The sequence below is a fragment of the Paroedura picta genome, chromosome 12 (assembly GCF_049243985.1).
Source record: "Paroedura picta isolate Pp20150507F chromosome 12, Ppicta_v3.0, whole genome shotgun sequence".
Taxonomy (NCBI): domain Eukaryota; kingdom Metazoa; phylum Chordata; class Lepidosauria; order Squamata; family Gekkonidae; genus Paroedura; species Paroedura picta.
The window spans coordinates 15,015,550-15,043,399 of NC_135380.1; the positions used below are offsets into that span (position 1 = coordinate 15,015,550).

The 27,850-nt window shown below is 44.8% G+C and overlaps 2 long non-coding RNA genes across 3 annotated transcripts; one reads left to right on the forward strand and one right to left on the reverse strand.

Moving 5' to 3' along the window:
• Positions 1–25,731, forward strand: LOC143822221 (uncharacterized). 2 transcript variants are annotated; one of them, XR_013226091.1, is made up of 4 exons: positions 1–201; positions 2,271–2,422; positions 14,981–15,230; positions 25,096–25,731. It is a non-coding gene; the product is annotated as an uncharacterized LOC143822221 (long non-coding RNA). The 2 variants fall into 2 exon arrangements; XR_013226092.1 differs by lacking the exon at positions 25,096–25,731 and adding an exon at positions 15,360–15,476.
• LOC143822222 (uncharacterized) lies at positions 20,336–27,108 on the reverse strand. Its single transcript, XR_013226093.1, has 3 exons — positions 26,912–27,108; positions 23,775–23,840; positions 20,336–20,438 (listed from the first exon to the last, which is right to left on the reverse strand). It is a non-coding gene; the product is annotated as an uncharacterized LOC143822222 (long non-coding RNA).
• Positions 27,109–27,850: the final 742 nt, after the last annotated feature.

The window sequence follows — 27,850 nt, forward strand, 5'->3', positions numbered from 1 at the left end:
GCTATTTAGCTGAGAAGTAAAAGGGATGTTACTCCTTATCTGATGCTAGACAGAGATCCCGATAGAACCGTATCGGCTGCTAAACTCCTGCCTGTCATATTTCCCTTTAGAAACTAACAGAGTTCTCTTTTAGGCCTTGCTCAGGATCTATTGATCAGAGGAGCCCTGAAAAGGAAAGAAAGAGAAAAGGAAGAAGTAAAGGTAGGGAAGTTTCATGGGAAGTGGCTTAAAAATTAAGAGTAAAGCCAGAGAAAGGGGCTTTTCTGGCTTTGAAAGATTCACCAAAGTGAAGCAAATCCTCCCCCCCCCCAAAAAAAAGCCAACTAATTTTGAAAGCCAACTAATATCTGCCCCAACTTGATAATGAGCTGCACAGGCAAAACTCCCCGGCTACCTTCTGGAATTAATTGCAGCTCGTCGATATCTCATTGCCAAGCCAATAACAAACGGCAGGGGAGAAGCCGGGGAGACATCAGAACACCGACCGTCCCTTTCTACTGTCACAATGCCTACGTGCTCCGCTCCAGGTGTGGCTCCGGGGAGAGGCAGGATGCTTCCCCAACCAGGCGTTCCTGCTGTCCTCCCACTGTGATCGAGCAGGGCTGGCTTTAATAACATTCCTTTTGTTCTGGCAGGTAATCATGGGCTGGCCCAGATAGCATCATAAATGTGCTCCTTCCTGATAATAGGATCTTATCGGGCCTTCTGCAGTGCACCGCTCCTTTTTTTTCCTTTATTTTTTCGGGGGGGAGGGAGGGATACGGCTTTAATTAAAATGACGATATTGAGCAGCCGAAGATACGTTTTGTGGTCCTGCAAACTAGCAACCTCACACTCTGCAGAGGGGCTAGGGAAATAAATGGCCTTCAGGTGGTGCGGGGTGCAAAGAGACCGAGGAGGCTTCGGTTTATGGACCACGTGTTGAAACAGATTCTGATTTTTTAAAGAACTCTCAAGCAAGTTGTCTTTAGATGATTTCCAGGAATACAGAGCAGTGCCGGAAACCACTGTCGTGATGGTAGTTCATAGTCTGACGAAGAGTGCTTGCACTCGAAAGCTCATGCCTTGAATAAATCTTTGTTGGTCTTAAAGGTGCTACTGGACTCTGATTTCTTTGTAACCAAGCAAGTCCTGACAAGTCTGGAGTCTGGAATAGAAGAAGAAGAAGAGTTGGTTCTTATATGCCGCTTTTCCCTACCCAAAGGAGGCTCAAAGCGGCTTACAGTCGCCTTCCCTTTCCTCTCCCCACAACAGACACCCTGTGAGGTGGGTGAGGCTGAGAGAGCACTGATATCACTGCTCAGTCAGAACAGTTTTATCAGTGCCGTGGCGAGCCCAAGCTCACCCAGCGGGTTGCATCTGGGGGAGTGCAGAATCGAACCCGGCATGCCAGATTAGAAGTCCGCACTCCTAACCACTACACCAAACTGGCTCAAATACAAGAGAAGGCACGTGGTCGGTGGTAAGGCTTCTATTGAATGATAGCGGCAGGGAGCCCTCATGCAATGGGAGGCTTCGGAAAGGGTGCTATATAAATATAATAAATAATTAAAATGATTGCCTAAGTTCAAGATGCTATGGTGAGATAGCATTGCACGATAAGGGCAACATTGAATGGCTATCATGTGATAGGAGAGCACTTTCTGAAGAAATCCACATCCCAGTACAACTGGCAAGCTGGTTTGGGCAAGCCCTTTCTGGCCTAGGTCTACTTCCCCTAACCACACATAGGTAGCTTTTAGCTTGTGGGCGTAAACTGTTGCCGAATTGCAGATGACGTATGCATTATGGTGACCCCATAAGATTTTCAAGGTAGGAGAAGTACAGAGGTGGTTTATACCTTTGACTGCTCCAGTGTACCAACCCCGGGCCTCCTTGGTAGCATCCCATCCAAGAACTAACCAGAGGCAACCCCTAGATTCGGGTTGGTAGGTGTGTTGGTCTTAAACAGCAGAACAAAACTGGAGTCCAGTGATACCTTAAAAAATTGTTCTAGGAATAAGCGTTTGTGTGCAAGCACATTTCTTCTGATACCTCCCTTTTTCAGAGATTACCTTGCTTAACTTCCAAGATCTGAGAAGATCAGGGTAGCCTGGGCCTCTACCTCTATAGACATTACATTTGAGTTCCTAAGGATGAACAAAGATGTCCCTCCCACCCGCCTTCCCTATATTATTGGTATATCAATAAAATTAGAATGTTATGCATTACATGTATGTGTGACGCTGCCTCCTAGTGGTTTGGTGAAAATCTATCCATTTTGTCTCCAGGATCTCCAGCAGAAGCCTTTTCACGTCACTGACCACGTGGTCCTTTTATTGAGAGATGCAAGGGACTTCACTGAACTTAGTGCCTTCTGCATGAAAAACATATTCTCTGCCTCTGAGCCCTGCCCTACCTACAAATGGTAGACTCTGTACACGTAAGTACCAAAGCACTGCATATAAGATCTATACCCCATGTATTTGCAGTGCAGTTCTACAAAACCACCTGCAAAAAGCTAAGAACCAAAACTGCTGGCAAAACAATACAGATGAATTTTGAAAGAAGCAAAAGAGAGAACTTTTGCTCGTCTACGTTTCCCAGGCCTGATTGTACCTTGCATTCGACTAAACTGGGTCTAAATGAGACCTTCTTGGAAATTGTGTGCCTCAGATTGTTGACCTCGTTTGTGAAAAGCAGGCTAATTGACTCAGGCCTCTGCAAAGCAACATCTTGAAACATTTGTACGACATTAGGAAAATCACAGGGAGTTTGCTGCTCAGGCATTTATTACTTGCCTGAAGAGGATCCTGGCTGTGTTCATTACATGGGGCAATCATTGCTAGTTATAACATGACCAATGTAATGCTAGGGAGACTGCAGTTGGTTTGAATCCCTGGACTCGACAATCAGGGGCAAGTGCTGTCATAATTAGGGACAATCAGGGAGCAAAGGCTGTTGAAATGAGGGGCATAGCTCAGAGCAGTAAGGCTGATAGGTTATTGCATGAGAAAACAATTAGTTCCTCTTACTGCCAATATCAAGTGATTACAGATTGCTTTTGATTGGGGGTGCCATTTCTCTCTCTTTTGCTCCCTGGGTTAAATCAAAGCTAGGAAAGTGTCTTCCTGTGCATTAGAAACCATCAAGTCACTTCCAACTTATGGCAACCCTATCGATCTACATTTTCCAAAACATCCTGCCATTAGCAGTCATACTCAAGTCTTGCAAACAGAGGTCCATGGCTTCTTTTCATGAATCAATCCATCTCACGTTAGATCTTCCTCTTTTCCTACTGCCTTCCGATTTTCCTAGAGTTATTGTCTTTTCCCATGACTCCTGTCTTCTCCAATTGTGACCAAAGCCACATTTGAATCATTTTCACTTTGAGGGAGAGTGCAGGCTTGATTTGTATTCAAACCCAGTTAATTGACTTTTTTGGTGGCCCATGGGATTTGTAAAACTCTCCCTAAAGACCACATTTCAAAGGGAAAGTAGCTATGCAGAAACCTTTCAACTGTTTATCTGGTGTCCATCATAATGGCTTCCGGATACTATTAAATGTCAGAAACTGTTGGGACTCTGTGTGCTTTTCGGCACGCCCAAGAAGCAGGAGGAGGGGGAAACACCAAGAGGTTGTGCTTCATATTCCCTTACAACATCCAAAACTGACCCTGCATACCTCCCTCTCTCAGGAGATGCTCATGTTTTGCCTCCACATCTTGTTGTCCTTGAAATAGTTTAAGAGCACATAGGAATGCTCCAATCAAATGTGCTTCCCCTCTCTTCCTTGTCTAGATGGTCCAAAGCTACCCATAAAGCTGCAGGTAAAACTAAAGAGCTTTGTCAGAATCAGAAGAAAAAGCTATAAAACATAAACTCAAATCAGGGGCAGAAGTATGAAGAGTGCAGGTAGTTCAGCCATTCATTTTAATTTACCCCACCCCCAACTATCCAAAGGAAGAGATATCCAAGCCCATGTGGGCAATGGCAACATGATCCAGAATAAGCAGAGGCCTTTCTCTAGGAACTCCCACTTTCAAGAGTCATGTGGGTTTATATTGGGAAGCGAGAGAGAGAGAGAGAGCTGGTTTTCACTTTTCACTACCCAAAGGAGTCCCTTCCTCTCCCCACAACAGATACTCTGTGAAGTAGGTGGGGCTGAGAGAGCTCTGAGACTGTGACTGGCCCACGGTCACCCAGCTGGCTGCATGTGGAGGAGGAGTGGGGATACAAACCCAAATCTCCAGATTAACTAAACAGCTACCTATAAGAACTTGGCTGTGATTCTAGATGTGTGGAGGCCCAGGTCACAAAAGTCATTTGCCAGGCATTCTTCCACCTCCTCCAGGTATAACAACTTGCACCATACAAGTCAGTACCCAATGTAGCCACCATGATCCATGAAACAGTCACCTGCAGACTAAGGTTTTTTTTCTAAACTAAATGACTATATTACAAACCCAGATTAATGTCCTTAAGTATTACACTATGCTGGTTTATTCTGCACCTGGTGATGGAACTCCCATTTGTAGACCTGTTCACCTGGATCCTTCTAAGCTGGGTTTCCCCCCCCCCATGTCGAGCAAATTGCCCCTGTTCTACAGAACTCTTAGTGGTTAGAGTAAGGTGACCAGATTTTAACATTGGTAAAGCGGGACACCATTGACCGGGGGGGTTCTTGATTAAAAATGTGGTCTATATGGAGCAACAAAAAGTTTCATAGAACGCAAAAATAATATTGTAATATATGTATCTTAATTTCAACATAAGTACAATTTTCCAGGTACCCCAGGTGTCCCTCCAAAAGTGGGACAATCTGGTCACCTTAGGTTAGAGAGACAGTATGAAGTAGAGCATTGAGTCCTGTATTAGGCCTTCAGATCCTTGGTGGAGGAAATGAGTATTATCATGGGACGGTACAATGTTTAGTCCGTGTTTTACCCATTTGAATTTTTTTACTATTTCTGTTACTCTTTTAAATTTAAAGTGCACGTAAATCCTGGACCCCCGGTTAGCTGTGAGTGTCCCTTTAGTTGTTTCTTTTGTTGCCACTTTAAAAATTAAATTTGGTAGAATGTTGGGTAAAAAGGGTTTTTTTTAGTGATTGAATGAATGAATAACATGATTACTCATACTTGGCATATGTTTTGAAAATGCTCAAGCTCTTTGGAGTGTTTGAAATGGCTGTTTAATGTAGAAGCACAGCCTGTCACTAACCTCCTAGTTTGCGAGATCTTTTAAAAGCATAAAATGTAGTTGCAGCATTAGAAACATGCTGGGTATTTTGTCTCTGTTATTTTCATATAAATAAGCACTAATTATCATCTTTTACCCAGTTCATTCTGGTTTTTCCCCCTTTATGTATTAATTACATAGATTAGATTTCCCCTTCTTTTGGATAGCATGTTTGTAAAACCATTACCTTACGGCTCGAGTCCTGTGTTGTCTCAATGCAAAAATTAACTAAAACGGATTTTCTCCCAGATATATGATACTGCCTGTTCTTTCTGTCCTTTGGTACTCCCCAAATATAAGTGAATGAATAAATGAATAATTTACAAATACAAATCTACTGGCCCCAACCTGGTGGAATGAACTCCCGGAAGAGCTAAGGGCCCTACCGGAGTTGTGAACTTTCCATAGGGCCTGCAAGATGGAGCTCTTCCGCCAGGCGTATGGTTGAGTCCAGGGCGGGTGATTCTGACTTTCCATCAGGGCCTCCTGGGTCCATCTAATTGATCTGGGGCCTCACTCCCATTAAGAAATCAGCAGGATGGTTGTCCCCCGGTTGACTACCCCTGCAATACATTATCTTTGGTCTGAAGCTTCCATAGCCAGTGAAAATTTCTGTGGCCTACTAAGTTGTCCATAAAGGGTGGCTGTCTAACAATCCTGGTGAACAAGTGCAGGGACTCCCTATGTATTCTATACAAATACCTCTACCTTGACTTTATTTGCTTTTGGTTGCATTTGACATTTGCGGTTATTGCTGAACCTGGCCTCTAATCCCTCTGCTTGTTGCCATTGTTTATACAGTCAAGGGAGTTAAAGAAGGAAGGCTAATTATCCAGGGGCTTTGTTGTTGCAGGCACTTTGATTCTGCCCAAGGTGGGGTTACCACCTTTTATATGACTGTGATCGCTCTGTTAGGGGAACAGAAATATCTTCATGATAGACGTTCCCCCGGAACAGCTGCCTACAGCTGAGGGCCTGCATGGTGCAGTGGTTAAGAGCGATGGGCTGTAATCTGGAGAATGGGGTTTCCTTCCCCACTCCTCCACATGAAGCCTACTAGGGCCAATTCCACGCTGGAGGAAAAGGCCAAGAGGGCACTCATATGGAAGCAGGGTTATTTTCTGCTTTTATATAATGCAGCTGCCAAGCCTGCCCCCTCCCGGTCCTGGTGTACGTTAGGCCACTGTAGCCCCGCTTTAAGGGAACACAGATATTTTCTGCATTCCCTTAAGCATTCCGGGGGCCAGCAGGGCCTAAACCGGCAGAGGCCCGTGTGGATGGGAAGAGCTGGGATTTCCAGGCCTGTCCTCCCTGTCCTATGGAGGCCCAGGGGTTAACACAAAACACTCCACTCAGCTCCGTGACACTTCACAGTGCTGTGGGGCTGTATGGGACATTTTGGGGATTTTTTGCAGGATAGTGGGGTTGTGATCTTGCTCAATCCCACCTTCCTGCACAAACACCCACTGTCACCCCATGGGATGGAACTGTTCTTCCATGGCTGCATTTCCCGGGAGGCACATTTCAGCAGCAGACTGGGTGCCATGCTAAAATCTGTTCTCCGTGGGGACTCAGAAAGTGGTGGAGTGGCTCTGCCACCAAAATGCATCTCCTGTGGGGACACAAGACACAGCAGAGCATGCTGCTATGCTGCAGCTCCCTAGCAGCAGCCCAAAGTGGCACCCCTGGTGTAGAATCAACCTGGGTGACCCTGGGCCAGTCCCTCTTCTCTTAGAGTTCTCTCAGCCTTGCCTGCTTCACAAAGTGACGGTGGTGGTAGCCACTCAAGAGACCAGAACTGTCCAAATATGCTTGTTCATCTGCTGAACCTGCTTGCCATCAAGTTCCCAGAATTCCAACTCATGACAGTATTCTCGAGAGGTCTTTTGGGTAGCCCCCCAGCCACACAGATGATGCAGGAGCATGCTGCCCTCCAGGTTAATCAGGAACCTCCTCCAGGGAAATTCAGTCCCTACCTCAAAATCCTTACAATAACACGTGGAGGTCATTTTTCTTAAAGGTTGAGGCTTCCCTATATTTTTATGCAAGTAAATGAAACCAAGGCCTTTTCTGTTTCCCCTGTCTTCTCTTATGGAAGTGAGAAAAGGGGGTAGTAATAAAGGAGCCCCCGAAGAAGGTAGATCCTTCCCATCTCTACAGCATGCAACAAAATGCAAGGTGCAGGAACAAAATTTGTTTCCCCCGATATCAGCAAAATAAGCTTGAGTCAGCTTTGGCAGGATTGATCTTCACTCAAGCTAGATTGCCCAAATCAAGTAAAGTGGACCCATGACAAATTAGGCTGCCAAGCGATGGATGGGGCTGCTTGCTTGTATCCTTACATGCTCTGTCTTAGGGCTTAACTAGATGAGACATAGCGAGATCCATGATCAGATCTTCCCAGCACTTTTGGGGGAGTGAAAGAGCAGCCTTCCTGAGCCCCAGTTTGGATCCAAGCCAAGGCACACACAAGGGTCTGCAAATTGACCCTTCTGCCCCCTTGTAGTTTTGATAATCAAACCTCCCGCTTGTTAGTCCCAGATGGGGAGCTGTAGGCAGTGTTTTTTCTTTGCAGGGCAACTTCTTCCCCCTTGCAGGGCAAATAACAGAAGGGCTGTGGTTGTGGTTTTATTTATTTTTATTTTTATATATTTATTTATTACATTTGTATACCTCTTTGACATTATATCGTCTTTTACTATTCAACTGTTTGCTGTTCATTGTTGCAACCATTGTCATAAGTTCCCAAGTGTTGAAAAGTCTCTGCTAATAACATGTGTACAATTGCTAGATATAGGCATATACAGTATTTGCTGGCGTATAAGACTACTTTCCCCCCCTGAAAAACATGCCTCCAAGTGGGGGGATCGTCTTATACGCCGGGTGCACTTCAGTTGGGATAGACATAGCTGCCCATAGTGGCCCATAGTACTGTATTTTGAGTGGAAATGTTGTGGGGTCGTCTTATACGCCCAGTAGTCTTATACGCCGGCAAAATAATTGTACTACCCCAATGCTAGCTTGAACTCATCAGATCTTGGAAGATAAGTGGGGTCAGCCCAGGTTCATAACTGGATAAGCAATCACCAAAGAAATCAAGGGTTGCTACACAGACAGGCAAAAGCAAACCACCTCTGCAGAATACTGCCTTCAAAATTCAATGGATTTTGCATTCAAGAATAAGTTGAAAAGAATACACAAGACGAAATATTAAAGAAGCAAAGAGAACCTCAAAGTAGCAGAGAAAGAGAAAGAAGTGCAGACCTTTGAGGATTTACCATCAGAAGAGGCAAAAATGTTACTTTCTGAGTCTGAAATAGATTTTTCAAAATGAAACAAAACAAAACCACTGGAAAATACCACTTGCAATAAAAGTATGTTTACCAGAAGCCAAAGGAATCAAAACTGAAGAACAAACCAGGCGATTGGCTGAAGAACTGCAAGCAGAGAATCTACCTAAAGGACGTGAGGGGAGCTCTTCAAGCAACTCAAAGCAAATGTTACTTAAGAGCTCAGAAGTAGAAATGGAGGTAGAATCAACATCAGGACAAAATGAAGAAATTAAAAATTGTATCGGTAAAAATTAATAGACTGAAACTTCCCGCAAAACTTCACAAAAACTTTTAACCAACTTAGAAAGCAAAACACAGGTATAATATGCCTACAAAAATGCATATAAAATAAATTACCTAGAGGGGGATTTCAGAGCAGTTCAGCAGTGGAATCAGCTGCCTAAGGAGGTGGTGGCCTCCCCCTCTCTGGTGATCTTCAAGCAGCAGCTGGACAGATACTTATCCTGGATGCTTCAGGCTGATCCTGCATTGAGCAGGGGGTTGGACTAGATGACCTGTAAGGCTCCTTCCAACTCTAATAAACAAATAAAGTATATCTTGCTTCATCTCAAAACAAAAAGTGTGGTGTAGACATTTATTTAAACAATTCACAGTTAGAAGTATCAACAAATTCACAATTGGAAGAATCAAAAGACCCCTTTTAACTGGAGATGCTGGGAGCTGAACTTTGGGGCTTTCTGCATGCAAAGGAGAAGCTCTTCCACCAGCCCCACCCCCTTCCCATGCTTGCTCTAAGGCAAAGTTCCACTGTAGCACTTTCACTGATTGGAAACCCTCTCTTATCCAAACCAGGAACACTTAGAATCCTTATTTGGGAGAGAAATTAATCACTTCCTGCCATATGCTATCTATATATTTTTGTTCTATAATTCCCTGTATTTTGGGGGAATAGATGTCTCTCAAAGCAATGACTTCCTGAAGTTGTTTACCACCGATCAGTTGGACCCTGTCCAAAAACTGCCTGGGGTCAGTCTGACTTGGGTTTTTTCCCCCCGTCTGCTGCATCACACAATATGGCACAGAGAGAGAGAGAGAGAGCAAACAGAAACCAATAAGGAATTCTGTTGCATATAGAGGCCCCATAGGTATTCAGGGGCCTTGACACAACATATACATGCCCAGCAAGGCGAGGAATCCCATGAGATATAACACAGTGAAGATGCGATCCTGGTTGCCCTGGCATCGTTTTGAAGCCTCGTGATTTCCAGCATTGCAAAAGAGACTCCTAGGCAAGAGAGAATTTGGGATAACTTCAATGCGCTGAACCGTTCTCATGGGTAAATTTTTGCCTCGTGTTTTGGAGATTTTCCTTCTTGTCCCCCCTCCCTTCCCAACACACACACACACAATCTGTTTTATTTCTTTCGGTAATCTTTTGGGGGGGGAATGTCGTATGCTGGAATGGGTTTTAATCAGTGCAGACGGAGGAGTTCTTGCCAAAGCGACAAGGAAAACAACATGAATAAAAATATATAGTGGTTGTCGTCTTATCATTACCATATGAATATCTACATCGCTTTCCCTGTAGAGCAAACTGCGGTTTGGGTGGGGGGAAGAGGCTTTGTACGCAGGAAACAATGCAGGGTAAGGGGCTCACCTCCCTCCCCCCCATCAATGGATTCTTATTGAGCCACATCTCTTGGCATATTCCCATATGTCAGTGATGAACATCAGTCATCCTTCTCCCTGTGGTGCCCCCCCTCTCTTTCAGCACTGCTCACTTGGCACTAGATAGATCATCGGCTTTTTCCATGACAAAGACAGTCTTTTGTAAGGGCTTAGCAGAGCAGGTTGCTATGCAGAGCTAGACAATAGCCAGCCCCCTCTGAACATCTCTTTTGCCTTGAGAACTCCATGGGGTTGCCATAACTCGGCCTGCCCTTTGATGGTACAAAAAAAAGGGGGGGGGGAAGGAAAGCTCAGTGTGGAGGGAACCAGCTTTAGGATAAAACCATCCAGGAGGCATTTGGTGAAGGGGACTTGTTGAGTCCTAGAGGAGATCAGCCCTGACTGCTCTTTAGAAGGCCAGATCCTGAAGATGAAACTCAAATACTTTGGCCACCTCATGAGAAGGAAGGACTCCCTGGAGAAGAGCCTAATGCTGGGAGTGATTGAGGGCAAAAGAAGAAGGGGACGACAGAGAATGAGGTGGCTGGATGGAGTCACTGAAGCAGTTGGTGCAAACTTAAATGGACTCTGGGGAATGGTAGAGGACTGGAAGGCCTGGTGGGTCATTGTCCATGGGGTCGCGATGGGTTGGACACGACTTCGCACCTAACAACAACAACAACAACAACAACAACATCTTGTTGAGTGTCCAGGCTAGTCCAGGCTCATTGGATCTTGGAAGCTAAGCAGAGCTGGCCCTGGTTAATACTTGGAGGGGAGATCACCCTGGAAGTCCAGGAGAGGCAAACCACCACTGAAGCCCCTCTGGCATCTCTAAAGTGCCCCAGGCCTTTGGTCTGGTCTTTCTTAGCTGGAGACGGCAAGCAGCCACAGCAGAATAAACAATAGAAAGCCAGATGGACCACGGCTTTGACTTGGCGTAAGCCAGCTTTGTGCAGTTTAAAGACTCCCGGGAAGCCCCAATCCCTTTTGTTGCAAACAGGTATGCTTTGCACTTCACACAGCTTTCTGCTCTGCCTTTCCTTCACAGTACACCAGCTTACCCTTCATTACAATAGAAGGCATTAGCGCCTTGTTTGTCTGCGAAAGTCTGCAATTCACCGACACAGATCCTACTGCTATTGACAGACCAAAATTGCATTATATCTTTGCAAAGGCGATGAGAACACTGGCTTGGCTTGCAAGGTATAAGGAGTAACTTTGGCTGAATGTGCAATTTGGGGAGGTTTATAGCAAGGGATTTAGCTTGAGCTGCTTGCATTTCAGTACATTTGCTAGCATCCGGAGGAAGCAACATGTGTATCACAATGACTTTTGGAGATTTGCTGATGGAAATATGCAGCAAGGCCCTTTGGCGTCACAGAAACCTACAGAGTCCTCTGCCCAGCTTCCTTGTCTGTAACTCTCAGGGGTAGTGTCCTCTGGCCTGTAGCTCCTGCCACATTAGCATCCATAGGATTAGGGTGCCCCTCAGAGAAAAATGCCTGTTATTGCCAGCCATCTCCATATCCTTTGCCAACTGTTTTAAATGTACTGATTTTCCTTTCTCAGTTAAATGAGTGCCCTCTCCAGCTTATTCCCATTTTGCAGGCAAGTATCTCAGGATAGTCTCCATGCCAAGAATGTGGGTTTCAGATATGTGTAGAGATGGAAACCTCTTTGTCTTCCTTTCAGGTAGTCCTTTCCCAATCAGATCGCTGTCTGTTGCTGCTCGATCTCAGGAGGAAGGGAGAATCTATTTCTTATTTTATTTATCATGCAATTTATAGCCCACCTTATTCCAAAGAGACACTTCCTAGTCTTGATTTTCAGAGCCTGTTTGGTAAACAGGAGTGCACATATGTAGAAATGACTATTAGCTTTGGAGCTGTCCATGGTCCTGCAACTTGCATCTAATCCTATCCCTTGTTGGCTCTCGGTTGCTTAGAGCCCTCATCACCTTGTGATCCCTTATGGCATGGTTGCTCCTGCATGAAAATTGCCTTGCTCCACAAATCCCTGCTCAAGGGGAAAGCAGGACACTTACTTGGATAAATCCACCTCTTGAACTTCCAGAGGAAGAAACTCTTAGACTCATCAAATTAGGCCAGGGTCAAGGACTACGCAACTCCTCAATGGCAAGATTTAGCAGAACAGTGGTGCTGGTCTGTTCACACCTTAATTTTAATACATATTCCAATTATAAGACATCTCAAGGTCCCCTTCCACTAAACGAACAGCTGAATCTGTTTGTCTCCACATTTGTACATCTATGGGAAATAATGCTCATTGTTTTCTTGATTCCTCACTAAATAAAGTAAGAATGCTGATAATCTGCACTCTTGCAATGCACAGAGATTTTCCAGAACATGGCATATTCAATGAATGAGTGCACCCTCTCTAAATTGCAATTTGGTATGCGGTCTTCAGTAGTCTGGTGAACCCTGGGATGCCTAGAAGAAGTCCCACTCTGAATTGTTGTCAACTTTTTAAATTCCCCTCAGATTCACACAAGGTACTGTGCCAAAATACTGTATTATTTTCCTTTGTAAATATACTGTAGGAATAAGCAAGTATTGAGATAAACATTAAGCCAAATTTATTTATCAAAAGGCCCTATTTACCTATTTCTGGTTGCTAACTTGGTGATAAGATGGGGACAAGGAAAGAGCCGGGATGTGGGTAAGTTAGCCTCCATCCTTGTTTCAAAGTTTTTCAGCAAACTCATTGCTGACACCAAGGGGCAGAGAAAAGCATTTCATTTTCTGCTTTCTTTTGTAGCATCTATACTGTTCACCAAAGGATAACTCAGATGAGCCCTCAGGTTACAATGCTGTTTTGCACAGAATCATAGAGTTGGAAGGGGCCCTACAGGCCATCTAGTTCAACCTCCTGCTCAGTGCAGGATCAGCCTAAACCATCCATGATAGATATCTCTCAAGTAACTGCTTGAAGACTGCCAGCGGGGAGGGGGGGGGAGCTCACCACCTTCTTTGGCAGCCTATCCCACCGCTGAACTGCTTTGATTTTTTTTCTGTTCTAGATGTAGTTTAAACTCATTTCTGTGGGTCCTAAACTCTTCTGCCAACAGGAACTGCTCCCTGTTCTCCTCTAAGTGACAATCTTTCAAATACTTAAAGAGAGCAATCGTGTCCTCTCTCAACCTCCTCTTTGCTAGGCTGAATACTTCCCTCAGCCTTTCCTCACAGAGCTTGATCCCCAGGATCATACTTGTTACTCTCTTCTGCACTCTCTCAATTTTGTCCCCATTCTTTTTAATAGAGGTCAATGAGGGTCATATGAACTTTCAGTTTTCTAGCTTTTAATAATTGCCTTCAGATCACAGAAGCTAAGCTGGGTTGGGCATGGTCTGTATTTGGATGGGAGACCAACATAGTTGCTACTGAGAGGCAGACTATGGTACACCATCTCTGAATGTCTGTTGCATGAAAGCCCTACAGTGTTGCTATAAGTCAGCTCTGACTTGATGGCAACCCCCCCCCCCCATAACCTTTCCATGGCTGTTTCGAGGATTACAGGATGGTCATTTGAGGAAGAAATTAGGCTTTTTTTCCTGACATTGTAAAATCATCCTAAAGGATTAGATATGTCAGCCTCCAGATTGTACGTGGACACCCCTTGGAATTACAGCTCAACTCAAAACTTCGGAGATCAGTTCCCTTCTGCACACGTTGGATAATGAACTTTCAATACACTTTAGAAGCAGATTTCCCTGTTCCACACAGGAAAATCCAGTTGCAAAAGCATATTGAGAGTGCATTATCCAGTGTGTGTGGAATGGGGCAAAATGGCTGCTTCGGAGGGAAGACTCTGTGGCATTGTACCCTACTGAGGTCCCTCTCCTCCCCAGGCTCCATCTCCAAATCTCCAAGAGTTTCCCAACCAGGATCTGGTCACCCTATCTCTCCATCTCCTACTGGTGGCCGGGGTGGCCTGGCAACTCTATATGGGATAGTATTATGGGGAGGGACTAGGGGGATCTTACAAATGTGCATAGTGCTCAGATAAATTATTATAGGTCTTCACTATGGAACCCTTTTGCTATGTTCATATACCCTTGACTGAAGAATGGTATACTCCTTCTGTCTGGGATGGTCGTCCTCTTCCACTGAATGGACAGCTTCGGGAGGGATACACATGGAACAGTGAGGGAGGTATGGGTCACCCACCAAGCCAACTAGATCAGCCAAATCTACCCTGGTGATCAATGGGGTGAGTGACAGATGTCACAACCGGATCACCCTCACATCTGAACCCTTTGGCTAGTGTTTCTCAAAATGCTATCATTCACTGTCCTGATATGGCGAATCCGAGAGGGGGCAGTATAGGAATCAATTTCTAAATAAATAAATATACCAGGGCTGTGATTCATTAGTGAGTATTAATGCTGGGCCAAATTTTTGCAATGCTCAGTTCCAGAGTTCCAAGCTGCTGTGTGCAAAAAAACGCAACAACAAAAAACAAAACAAAAAAAGCATGCACAAATTCTGCAGGGCCTCTAACAACCTTTTCTTGTGACTCGAAGGCCAAAAATGAGTACTTAATTGGTGAAAGGAGCTTTTTGGCCAGGTGTCCTTTTCTGAAGAGCTTAAACTTTAGGAGAGTAAAGGCGAGGGAACTTTCCCCTAAAAGATTTGAATTCACTGGGATCTTTCCATGGAAAAGCTTTGCATGGGATTAAAAAAAAAAAGAAAAGAGGCAGCCCTCTTTGGTTCAAAGAGTTCCATTCATCTGGGTGTGTCCTTTCCCAGACTCTCTAACTATACCCTTGCTCGTAGGTAGCGGCACCCTGCCAACTCAGATGTTCTGTGCTCTGCCATGCCTATGGACGTTCAAAGACACTCCTTGGCGGATCTCCTTTTACTGGAGAACTGAACCTTATCCTCGCCTCCGCACGCGCAGACCCACACTTTGAACCACAAGTTAGAAATGGCTGCTCAGCTGCTGGATTCCTGCTGTTTTCAGCTTCTATTGTTGCCTCGGAAAGAATAACCGGCATGCCGCTTGTTAATGATCTTCTCCCTCCCGGTAAGTTCAGAGAGCTCTAGAGAAGCGATACTATTAGTTAGTTATGAAAGGAGGGGGGAAAAAATACTGACACCTCTTGATGGATTTTTTTTTTGCATATTTGTAGCAGTTCTCTCTCTTTTTTCACAGCACTTTCAATAGATTGGATCTTGAACTCAATAGTGGCAACAAAGAAAGGCCTGAACTGATGACATATGTGCGTGGGTGGGTGTCAGATTCTAATTTGTGCCATGAAATTCTTAAAAGGGGGCGGGAAATAATAATTTTAAATTGCCCTCTCTGCCCATTAAAGGAACTGTGGAGTGTTTCCCCTTCTAGAAATGTCTCGATGTTATCTCGGTTCTAAGAGGCGCTTTGGGAATGCTGGTCCTCCACATTTATAGTGAAGAATAACTTCACCAATTCTATGAATGGCATTCGCTGGGAGTGAGCCTAAGGCCACCTGCTTGGGTCAGACAAGAGAAATGGGTTTCCCAAGGCCTCTGTAAGGCTACACAGGGAGAATGGCTTCCCAAGGCCACATAGCAAGTACCCGGGGGAAGTGGCTTGCCTAAGGCCATGGAATGAATTCAGGGAGAAAGGCCTAAGGCATGCAGGGAGAATGGATTGCCTGAACTGACCAAGTTCATACACACATGGATTGCCTAAGACCTCTTAGTGAGTTTAGAGAAGGCAAATGGCTTCCCTAAGACCATCAAGTTAGTGCAAGCAGGGTGAACAGCTTGCCTAGGGGCTCCTAGCAGGTGCATGGGGGAGACTGGCTCACTTATGGCCACTCAGTTGAATTCAGAAATGGAATAACTTAGCTAGGAGCCTAGTGCCTTCATGGTGGAGGGAAGGTTTCAATGCAGGGCCTGATGATTAGACTTCAAGCTCTAGTGATACACAAACTCTCAGTCCCCATTGTGCAGGGATCTTCCGGGAGCCATCTTCAATTTTGGTTACCTCCCAATGCTGGTGCATATTGAATTTAAGACCAGTTAGCCAGGTTCAAACAGGGAGCCTCCAACTGGCTCTGTAACTCAGCAGATTTTCCTCTGCCAGAATAAATCTAAACCACTTTTGCGGGGTTTCCCCCCCCCCCTTTCTTTTATTGTATTAACTTTGCCGTCTGGTGTTTGTCAATTGTGGGGAGTGTAAACACAGGGAGAAATTTGCAAAGAGTTGTGTCGCAATTCGTCTTGGGTTAATCAGCTTGAAAATAATATAGATTTTCATCTCCTCAAATGGGATGGCTTATGACTGCCCATATGGTGACTTTCTTTTCAAGTGAATGATGTGGAATCATTTCTGACTTTTTAAAACATACACACACACACACACACAAATCAACCCATATTTCCACCATCACAGGCAATGTGAGATCTGTATCTTTAGATAAAAGGTTTTTGCATCAGTTTTGATGAATATGAAGCATAATAGCACTGAAAAAGTAAAAGCTGCTTTTCATCTCTGTGAGGTACTATGAAAACAGAGTAAAGTGAAGGGGGTGGGGGGGAGAGAAATCTGTCTAGAATTTTGCCCGGGCTTTAAAAAGCATTTCTACACATTGAAAAGAACTGCCGTGTGATGCAGATCACAGGTAAACAAGTCCCAGTGACATTTGATGATGAAAGATAGGAAGAAAATGGGTTTGTAGATATCACTCGTCAGTTTTTTCCAGCTCAAACCAGGTACGACAGCAGGAGGTCTGTGTATTTAAACCAAGATCTGTTCCACTTGCAAAGAAAAGAGGCTGGGGGAGTCTTTTGTGCATCTCTTACCTCTCCATTTCCCCAGCCCAGCTTCCTTCTGGCATTAGAAGTTAGCCATTTAAAGCAGGGTTAGTCAACCTGTGGTCGTCCAGATGTTCCTGGACTACAATTCCCACGAGCCCCTGCCAGGAAATGCTGGCAGGGGCTCATGGGAATTGTAGTCTATGGACATCTGGAGGACCACAGGTTGAATACCCCTGATCTAAAGCACCCTTTAATTTGGAGACTTCCCTACTCTACCACATGCAGCCAGCTGGGTGATCTTGGGCCAGGCAAAGTTTTTCTCAGAGCTCTCTCTGCCTCACCTATCTCACCAGGTGTCTGTTGTGGGGAGAGGATGGGGAAGCAGTTGCAAGATGCTTTGAGACTCTTCAGGTGGTGAAAAGCAGGGTAGAAAAAACAGCTTTTCTTCTTCTCTAACCAGCTCAGAAAGAAGAAAAGTGTTTTGGGGAGGAAAGGCTCTCATGTAGTTCATTGGAAAGAGAAGGTGAATGGAAAAGCTAAGAGATGCTTGTAAACAATTCCCAGGGAAGTTTCTTCTCAGAGGGAAAGAAGACGAGATTTCGGAAGATGCTGGCCTTTGGGTCCCTGACCTGGGCTATCCCAATTGCATCAGCTCTTGGAAACTAAGCAGAGTCAGCCCTGGCTAATATTTGGATGAGAGACCCCCAAGGAATATCAGGGTCATGATGTGGAGTCAGGCAATGGCAAGCAATCTCTGAACGTCTCTAGCCTTGAAAACCATGTGGAGTTATCGTAAATCAGCTGTGATTTGATAACACTTTTCACCACCACCAACCGTGGGTCCCTACAATTCAAATTGAGCCACAATGTTACAGGATGTTCCACTGCTTCAGCATGGCGCCATTTTTCTGCTGTTCTGAGATACAATTTCTGGTGATGCAGAAAGATATATATAGGGGATGTACACACCCTATATGTTTCTGTCAAGTCCAGGGATACTTTGTTCAGGGATACATTTCCCCACATTAGTCTTGATTTTTATCAGGAACACCTAGGTCTGCTAGTTAGCAATTTGAAGAACACTGGTTCTTTGTGAGACAATCCTTGTGGTCCACAGGTTGAAGTGTCAAAGATGGACTTGGTACACCCGAGTTTAAATCCCCAAACTGCCATAAAGTTTGCTGGGTGACTGTCACAATCAGCCCCCAAAATCCCATCTCACCACCAAGGCTCTGAATCAGTTTATTCCGCACATGTTGGGTAGTGCAGAGTAGTTCTAAGTAGTTCAGCAGTAGAATCGGCTGCCTAAGGAGGGGGTGTGCTCCCCATCACTGGCAGTCTTTAAGCCCTGGCTGGACAGATACTTATCCAGGACGCTCTAGGCTGATCCTGCACTGAGCAGGGGGTGGGACTAGATGGCCTGTATGGCCTCTTCCAACTCTAGGATTCTATTATTCTAGTTCAGCAGTAGAATGGGCTGCCTAAGGAGCTCACCCTCACTGACAATCTTCAAGCAGTGGCTGGACAGATACTTATGGATGATTTAGGCTGATCCTGCATTTAGCAAGGAGTTAGCCTAGATGGCCAGTATGATTCTGGGACATCTAAACAGGGACATTTCATGTCATGGAATCAGTTTTAGACTTTTCATATTATTTCATATTATTCCCGTGAAATATTTGTTATCTTGAACTTATATTGCTCATATTCCACAAGCACTAGAAAACAACAGGCAGGATGTGTAGGTCAGTTTTTGTTAACTTGCGATGTTTTTGCACTATACTACAACTGCTACCTTGGGATCAAGGCCCTCTTTACACCACCACATTCAATGTAGATCAAAATGCCAGAAGGATTTATGTACAACAAGGGATGAGAAGGTTATCCTAACTTCTGTAGATGAGTTTCTCTTTATTAAATGTTCTGTCATGGCATTTGAGTCCCTCCAAAGTGATGTGCATCATTTAATTACATATTTGTATAGTCATATTCCATCTAAAAGTACAACAGCAGATGCCGTGGCACATGCTTCACCAGCATTTTTGCACTGCATAGGCAGATAATTTAAATTTGAAGCACACCCCGTTCTGGAGGGTTGATACGGCTAACAAAAGCAACACCCCCCCTCCCCTAGCAAAACAGAATTAAATTATATTTCATCATGTTCATTGAAATTCCTCTACCCTTTCCTAACATATCCCTGAGTCCCTAAGCATTGTCAGTAGCTCCCTGTACTTGCTGCAAACATAGAATATAAGAATGTGTGTGATTCTGCATGAAACTAAACCTCCACTTAGACCAGTATCTTGTTACCCCCAAGGGAAAGCATGCATGTGCTGTGTATAGCATGTGACCCTCAGTGCTTTGTTCCCTTAGCACAGTGGTTCTCAACATTCCTAATGCCGCGACCCGTTCATACAGTTCCTCATGTTGTGGTGACCCCCAACCATAACGTTATTCAAGTGTTCTTTCACAGAAATTAAACTGAAACTGACCAACGGCGTGAAGATCCATTGTTCATGATTGTATATAAATTGTATATAAATTGTATATAAATTGTATATAAATTGGCGGGTGCCTTCAGGAGAAGCAGGAGCAGTGGCAGTGCCCCTGTCCCGGCCAAGCTGCTTGCCCTGCCGCAACCCCTGTAACAGGGTTGTTCGACCCCAAAGGGGTCCCGGTTGAGAACCACTGCCTTAGCACATCATAGTAGTGGGTACTTGGCTTCTCAGCTTGGATAGTTCATGTCCAACTGCAGAGACCATGGTCCAAATCATGCTGTCGTAAAGCTAGGAGACAGCTTGGCGTAGTGGTTAGGAGCGCCAACTTCTAATCTGGTTTTCCAGGTTTGATTCCCTGCTCCACATGCAGCCAGCTGGTGATCTTGGGCTCACTACAGCACTGATAAAGCTGTTCTGACTGAGCAGTAATATCAGAACTCTCTCAGCCTACCTCACAGGGGGAGAATTCAGAAAGTTGAAGGTGGCTACACTGAGGTCTCTGGTAGAATGAGCAATACAGTTTAAATTGTTCACTAACAGGCCTTTGTTTTCATACTGGCTTTACGTTTAACTAGTGTAGTGGTTCGATTAGGAGCCTTTTGTGGCGCAGGGTGGTAAGGCAGCAGAAATGCTGTCTGAAGCTGTCTGCCCATGAGGCTGGGAGTTCGATCCCAGCAGCCGGCTCAAGGTTGACTCAGCCTTCCATCCTTCCGAGGTCGGTAAAATGAGGACCCAGCTTGCTGGGGGGTAAACGGTAATGACTGGGGAAGGGAATGGCAACCCACCCTGTATTGAATCTGCCATGAAAACACTAGAGGGCATCACCCCAAGGGTCAGACATGACTCGGTGTTTGCACAGGGGATACCTTTACCTTTACCTTTAGTGGTTCGATTGTCATACAGAGATCTGGGAGACACAGGTCTGGATCCCCACTTTGCCATAGAAAGTTGCTGGGTGACCTTGGGCCAGTCATACTTTCTCAGGGGGGCTGTGAGGATGAAATGGAAGAGGGGAGAACAACGTTAGACACTTTGGGGTCCCCACTGGGGGGAGAGACACAGTATAAATGAAGTAAATGTTTTTTTTAAAAATCCACCTCACCCACAGCTTTGTCTGCTAAACACCGTGAATAAGTTTATTTGTGTGTGTGTGTGTGCAGGATGGTGTGTATGCAACACGATAAAATTAAATCTCTAAGCAACCTGCATGTGGAAAATGGTGGTGGTGTTTATGTGCGTTATCCGTGGAGGTGAACCTGGCTTGTCTGATTCCCCATCACCTTTTGTATATATTCCTATCTCTAGCAACACACCACAGAAATTAAAGAACTAATTGGCTTCTAGAAATACCTCAGTGGATGCCTTTCTTATCGGCCATGCAGTGCTGCAAGGTGTGATTTATTATACATTGTTATGGGGTTCTCCCTCTTTATATTTGAAATAAGCAGACTTGAATCACACAGCTTCGGACTATCTCTAATTCATCTAGTGGCAGAAAGATGAGGGAGGAGGAGAGGGGCCGAAATGACGCGCGGGAAGTGACCTTTTCAAAAAAATCGCTAGAAAAACGTACAGTAGGGCAAATGAAGCTCATTCAGGCCTATTTTATATTTTAAGGGTTTTTAAATTGTTGTTGTTGCTGCTGTTAGAAAAAGCTCCCCAATGAGCATTTTATTAAGATGAAGGATGTGGGCATGTAATATCACTATAGGTTCTCCTCAGCAACATTCGATAGATTTTGGAATGCTGATGCCCAGAAAAAGAGAGGAAGGGAATACAAAATGGTGGACATCTTCTGATTCTGGCAACATCTAATGTTGTTCAGAGGAGAGTCTCTCAAGAATGCTTATCTGCGTTGCAGGGAATTCTAATCTATATTAGAAACTGTGCATTTGGAATATTAGATTCATTATTAATGACAAGTTTGATAACATGTATATATGAAAGAAATGTAAGAAGAAGAAGAAGAGTTGGTTCTTATATGCCGCTTTTCCCTACCTGAAGGAGGCTCAAAGCGGCTTACAGTCGCCTTCCCATTCCTCTCCCCACAACAGACACTCTGTGGGGTGGGTGAGGCTGAGAGAGCGCTGATATCACTGCCCGGTCAGAACAGTTTTATCAGTGCCGTGGCGAGCCCAAGGTCACCCAGCTGGTTGCATGTGGGGGAGCGCAGAATCGAACCTGGCATGCCAGATTACAAGTCCGCACTCCTAACCACTACACCAAACTGGCTCTCCAGAGCACTCTGCACAGGCTCAGAAACCTCATCAATGTAAAGAAAAATCTGGGTTATAACATTAGAAAACTGCTGTGCAAGACTTTAAAAAAACCTTAGAAACTGCATTGTAACGCAATCCTTTTTTTTTTTAAGGGCAGATTTTTTGGAACTGAGGAAGGGCAAGGGAGGGAGATGGTGATGAGGAAAGGGGCATGGCCAAATGACTCAAAAGGGCAGGCATGGTGAAAAACCCGAACACACACATTTCTGCCCCGAGCAGCCCAAAATTAGACCTCATTAGACCGCACTTGAAAAGATGAAATCGGGTTTTCTGAGGATTCCTTTGCTGTGGGGAAAGTGAGGTTGCAATCTGGCTCTGCACCTGAAGGAACGAATTTCAGTGCGAAAACAGACAAAGAAGTCAACCCTCTAAAAATGCAAAGCTGAATGATATCACTCGTGTGGAAACAGTCTGAGCCTAACCTCCCTCGCAGGGCTGAGATGAGGATGAAGTGGAAAGGGCAGAACTTGACCCACACACCTGAGCTCATTGTTAGGAGAATGGAGTGAAAAATGCAAGGAATACAATTTGTATGTTGGAGCCTGTTATTAAACACAAGCTCTGGGGCTGAGCCTTGGGTCAAATTAAGGCTTGCTTTGCCTTGGGGGACAGAAAATTCTCCCGTGAAAACATTCCCTATGAATGGTGGTGCCCAATGCCTCCTTTAAAGCCACCTTCCGCTCCTTTTCCCCTCCCCTCCCAACATTGTTTCCTTTCCCTTCCTCTACTGCAACTACATGAATAGCAAGAAACTCAGAACTTTGATGTCTCGAATAAAATATTCACTCAGAGACCTATCCGAGGGTGCATAATTAGGTGGACTCCCTGCAATCTAGTTCAGAATGTAGATCTGGAGAGAGAGAGTGCCGTAGTGTCAGGACCCCAAGGCTCTGAAGGTAAAATTCTAAGTGCCATCTCTCTTCCTTTTTTGCTGATGTGTAATATCTCACAGTAAAGTTGCTTTCTTATGTAGGCAGTTGGCTAGCCCTGGTGATGTGCCTGTGTCTATTACAGAAAGTGCTTGGGGTGAAGTTTTGGATTTGTCTGTCTCAGCAATGCAGAGTTTTAGCAGGGTCGGCACTCAGAATTTGCTCGGAGATTTGGAAACCTCCTGTATCGGAGGTGACCTCTGTTCCTAGGAGAAAATAGAGATTTCACACCCCCACCACCCACCCCCAGAAACTGCATTTCCTGAGCTGGCTGGGGACTTGGAAAACACTGAGAAGGTAAGACAAAAGGCATGAATTCAGAATAGATTTGGCTACTCTGAGACGGAGTTCTTGAGATTGTACCATTTCACCCAGCCAGTGGGGAATTGCATGTTTAAAAGTTCTGCCTTATACAAAACCACCTTTCTTTCAAGTAGAAGAGTTGGTTTTTGTACCCCGCTGTTTTCTAACACAACGAGTCACAAAGTGGTGGTTGCCTTCCCTTCCTCTCCCCACAATGGACACCCTGTAAGGTAGGGGAGGCTGAGGAAGCCCTGATAGGACTGCTCTGTGAGAACAGCTCTATCAGGACTGTGATGAGCCCAAGGCCACCTAGCTGGCTGCATGTGGAACAGTGGAGAATCAAACCTGGCTTGCCAGTTTAGAAGCTGCCACTTCAAGCTGGCACCAAGGAAGGGGACATCTTATTGGAGCCACCCTGTGGTTTATTTAAATCAGGGTTTCCCACCATTAGGGTATTGAAGTACTCAAGGTGTGGAAGACTTCTTCCACCCATGATGAGCACTGTTTGCATGAACCTTCACCCTCATGGCACAGAGGGGTTCATATTCAGTAGGGCATAAATGTAAGCCCTCAGCCAAGCAGCTAAGCGTGAGCACAGACAGGTGACTCATACAGTGAGTACAACTAAAATCCAAACTCAACAAAGGAGAGGAGTTCTCATTCACGAGGGTATGGATCCTCAGCTGAGACATCTAGTAGCTAAGCCCTTCTGTGGTATGATCAGAGAGAGAAGGTGGCTCTAAGACCTGAATACATCTAGCCCCAGCAGTGGGGACAGGAATTCACAGAAATGGAAGAATTGTGCCCTGCTTACCTGTTTGCCAAAAGCCGATAGAGGAGGGTGTGGAGTTCCGCTGAAGGACCATATAACGCTCTGATCCTATAGAACAGAATGGGAAGTCTTTTATTGGTAGCCAGCAATGCCTGTTGAGCTTTGAAGGGCTCCTAGTTGTGTTTCCAAGGCTGGAGAAGTTCATACACCCCCCCCCACCTCCAATGTTGCTTTGGTGTTTTGTAAAAAGTGTAAATGAGAGGAGGTGATCTGCCTGGAAATATTTCCATTCACAAACCACCAGGAGCAGCCTGAAAATTTATGGAATGTTTGTGCCAGTCGCCCTTCCACAAACACTGCTTCACAAACCAGCCCAATTCATGCTGATCTTTAGTTTATGAGCCAGTTCCTTCCCATCCCTGGTGACCATGGCTCTTCAGTAAATAACTCTATAGATCAGGGGTAGTCAACCTGTGGTCCTCCAGATGTTCATGGACTACAATTCCCAGGAGCCCCTGCCAGCATTTGCTGGCAGGGGCTCCTGGGAATTGTAGTCCACGAACATCTGGAGGACCACAGGTTGTGACTACCCCTGCTTTAGATAACTGAACGGACTTATTGCCTTGCAGGATCCAGCAGTACCATGATGGCTGCCACTCAAAGAAGTATGAATATATCTTGTTTTTGTTTTCGGCCTGGCCACTTGTGCTCACAGGTGTGAGAATGGACATTTTGTAAGCATCATTTACTACTAATGGTTGCTCTTAATAAACTGATGTTTCATGCATGCCATTGAAGGTAGTGGCTGCAACCACCTCTTGTGGAATTAAACCCCACAACTTGATGTCATGGAATGTGGGACGTTCTTGTCTGAAACTATTATCACACAGCTTCACTGGAGATCCTCGAGTTCTTAAATGAGGAGGGGACAGTGAGCTTTTCCTCTGAATCTCACCTGATTCAGGCATCCTTAGAGCACAGAGGCAAGGGACATGATACCGACGGAGCAATTGTAAAGGTAAAGGTATCCCCTGTGCAAGCACCGGGTCATGTCTGACCCTTGGGGTGACACCCTCTAGCGTTTTCATGGCAGACTCAATACAGGGTGGTTTGCCAGTGCCTTCCCCAGTCATTACCGTTTACCCCCCAGCAAAGTGGGTACTCATTTTACCAACCTCGGAAGGATGGAAGGCTGAGTCAACCTTGAGCCGGCTGCTGGGATCGAACTCCCAGCCTCATGGGCAGAGCTTCAGACTGCATGTCGCTGCCTTACCCTGGTAATGGAGTCAGTTTATCTCTACTATGCTTTGTTATGTATCCATGTAAAGAAAATTAATATGATAATGACATCTTAAATCTCCAGTGTTCAGTCATGCAAGCTGAGGGATGGCGGAAGAATATAATCAAGAATGCAAGCAGAACCTCAATGCAGATCTTTCCACTCTGTATCTTATTATGCTCCACATAACTGTCTAAACTGGACTTTGGCACTTTTGGGGACACAAATGAATCTGTGTGCATTTTTTTCTACGATTGACCCTGGGTAGCTAGGGGCTGCCTGTGAATCCTGTGTGGCTCCCCCTTCCCACATACCCCGGGAGACTGGGAAATTGTGTGTTTTCCATGCAATTGCAATAGTGCTGGGTAGAAGGGGACTGATCATAGCAGGCAAATGGTTGATTAATTGCATGAGATTGTTATCCATTGTTATCCATAACAGCTAAATAGAACTTCCATGTTTAGTGGCAGTATACCTCACATCTGCAGAAGACCAAAATCGACACCATTGCTGCTGTTTCGTTAACTTTATTTAAAAATATTGATTTTAAATTATACGTTATGATTTTTACTGTTTTAATTGGATGTAATGAATGTCTTCTGACCCTGCGTTGTGCACTACCCCAAGAGGGGCGACATAGAATTTAAATTATTATAAATATTTAAATATAATTGATGGGGGAGGCAATGTCAGCGACAAGTCCTGCTCTGTGTCACATTACATCTGAAAATTGTTGCGCACAATTCCACATCATCTTGTGCAACTTTACTGTGGCACTTGAGTGCTAAATGAGCCGTTCTAAGCAAGTCTATGAGAACTCCTACTCAATGGTGCTTACTCCCAGGGAAATGTTAGGGCTGCGCTGTAAATTGGATAAAGCGACAGGGTCGGAAGCAAAGGCACTGCGTGTTGACACAAAGACAAACTTTCCAATCTTTAAGCACATTTACTTAGAAGTAAATACAATTGATTTTTCAGTGAAATTTACTATGAGGTCAGGCTCTTAGGACATGTTGACTGAAAAGCAGTTGATTTACCACTCTTGTTTTTTCACTATGAAGGGGATACAAACTGTTTTATATGCTGTGTACACAAACTGGGATGTGCGTAAGCAGGCTGGCCCCTGGATGGTGGGGTGAGCATCCTTGATCCTGTTCTCTTCCTGCAAGCATTAAGCCTGCACATATATGTTATAAACAGAGATAGGTCATGTTCATTGTTATAGTATAATCTGTATATTTGTTGTTAGTTGCGAAATCATGTTTGACCCATCGCGACCCCATGGACAATGATCCTCCAGGCCTTCCTGTCCTCTACCATTCCCCGGAGTCCATTTAAGTTTGCACCTACTGCTTCAGTGACTGCATCCAGCCACCTCATTCTCTGTCGTCCCCTTCTTCTTTTGCCCTCGATCGCTCCCAGCATTAGGCTCTTCTCCAGGGAGTCCTTCCTTCTCATGAGGTGGCCAAAGTATTTGAGTTTCATCTTCAGGATCTGGCCTTCTAAAGAGCAGTCGATCTCCTCTAGGACTGACCAGTTTGTTCATCTTGCAGTCCAAGGGACTCGCAAGAGTCTTCTCCAGCACCAGAGTTCAAAAGCCTCAATCTGTATATAATATTGTGAATTATTATTTCCTTTCCAGTTATACAAAAGACCAGTGCATTGCTTATTTCTTTGATTATGTACATTAGCTGGGAAGCTGCACAGTTCACAAGTGTTCATCAAGCCAGTGCAGTGCAGTGGTTAGAGTGTCAGACTAAAATCTGGGACACCCGGGTTCAAATTCCCATCCCACCATGGAAACTTCCTAGGTTACCATGGATAAATCTTACTTCACAGGGTGATGGTTGTGAGGATAAAATGGAAGTGAGGAAAAATTATTTCAGTAGATGTGACTTACTGGTAGAGCATCTGCTTGGCATACAGGTTTCAGCTTCTATCCATGGCATCTCCAGTAAAAAAGGATCAGGCAGTAGGAGATGTGAAAGATTTCTGCCTGGGAGACCCCAGAGAGTTGCTGCCAGTCAAGAGTAGACAGTTCTGATCCTCATGGATTAGCTGTGTGTGTTCATGGATCATGTAGTACTGTAGGCTTTGGTTCTTATTGGTGACAAAAGTAGAGTATAAGTATCTAAAAAAGTTTACATTAAATCATTTATCATCTCGTCAGAGCCCCAAATCCAACCCCTTGCTTCAGCTGGCATGCGAAATTCAGAAGAGTTTCATTCTGCTCCAGTATTAGACTTATTGACTTTTGCAAAATTTTAATCCATCACCTCATTTCTGTTGGCATAAACTGTAGTGACAGTTTTTCTTCCATTTCTGCACTCCTGGTTTTGTATTTCTTGCAAGGTGTTCAAGACCGCTATTGCCTTGTTTTCTAATTTTGCAATCCAGCTTTATTCTGTTCTTATCACATTGCAAGACTTTATGGTTTGCCTCGAGAGCCAGGCAGACGATTAATGAAGTAAATAATGAAAATGGCCTAGAGTAAAGATGGGCTTGGAAACATTTTAAATCTACTCATTTCCCCCTCTTTAATCCTCCAAAGGGCTCAAGGTAGCATACATGTTTCTCTCATTTTATTCTCACAACAACCCTGCGAGGTGGAGAAAGACAAAGGCTAGTCCGAGTTCATTCTGCTTCCTGGCTGAATGGAGATCTCAACCCATGTGTTTCAGACATTAGCACTGCCTACTAAACTACAGCTTGGTGTAGGAATTAAGAGTGGTGCCTTCTAATCTGGTGAGCTGTGTTTTATTCCCTGCTCCCCCACATGCAGCCAGCTGGGTGACCTTGAGCTTGCCACAGCCCTGATAGAGCTGTTCTGACTGAGCAG